An 823-nucleotide genomic window follows, 5' to 3' on the forward strand; every position below is an offset into this window, starting at 1 on the left:
TAGAGCTGTGCTGTAGAACTGCCTCTTCCACACACGCTGTGTGCTTTTCACTCCTACCTGACAGACAGACGTGTCTCCAGGAACTGCCTGCTAGATGCAAACTGTCTAAACCCATTTTTTTTCAAGCTAGTCGGTCAGAAATACTTTCTAATCTATTAACATTGTCAAATGACCTGTTTCTCTGTTGAAGCCCTACTGTGTATGCTGCTACATAACCACCAAAGGAAAACCACATGTCCTGGATCCATCTTTTTTTAGAAGATAATATTTTAAACTATTCCAATTCAAGCCATCAGTTTCTCTTCTTCTTGAGCTTATTTCTCTGCTTCTTTCTTTGAACTTTTACTGATGTGTGCTTTCTATTCTTCTTAGGTCTGGACAGCAAAATATTGTACAGAACAGCAAGTACATCAGACAGCACAGTATATACCCTGAGCACTGGTGAGTACAGTGATTGGATTGGAATATATATAATTAAATACATACTTACTCAAATCTCATTTTTGGATTCGGGGGTGCACTGATCGCAGTTTTCTGGCTGATCTTTAAAAAGCTTTAGCTGCCAATACTGATTTTGAAACTTTTCTGAATATAGCAACAAAGATGCTAAGTTCCAACAGTAATGTTAATATTGTTCCCCGTACAGGAGCAGACGTGACCTGGTGACCGGGTCATAGGGATTTAATGAAGATGTCACTGAAGCTCTAATATTCTGTCTCATGTTTACCAGTAGTTAGTCATAACCAGGGGTGAAAGTAGTTTTAAATTCTTGGGGGTACTATGACAAAAAAAAAAATCATATTTAGCTTTTAAACTGATTCTA

General features: G+C 37.9%; 1 protein-coding gene across 2 annotated transcripts in view; it reads left to right on the plus strand.

Moving 5' to 3' along the window:
- The first annotated feature begins 351 nt into the window (after positions 1–351).
- LOC106941461 (phosphatidylinositol 3-kinase regulatory subunit gamma-like) overlaps positions 352–823 on the plus strand; it is a 15,421-nt gene continuing 14,949 nt past the window's right edge. Inside the window, exon 1 of one of the 2 annotated variants that reach the window (XM_015024502.1) lies at positions 352–441. The gene's annotated coding sequence lies outside the window, so the exon portion shown is untranslated. The remainder of the gene's footprint in view (positions 442–823) is intronic. The other variant, XM_015024503.1, reaches the window with a different exon arrangement.

Source organism: Poecilia latipinna, unplaced genomic scaffold (assembly GCF_001443285.1).
Source record: "Poecilia latipinna isolate Pla-1442-1.1 unplaced genomic scaffold, P_latipinna-1.0 Scaffold3685, whole genome shotgun sequence".
NCBI classification, from domain to species: domain Eukaryota; kingdom Metazoa; phylum Chordata; class Actinopteri; order Cyprinodontiformes; family Poeciliidae; genus Poecilia; species Poecilia latipinna.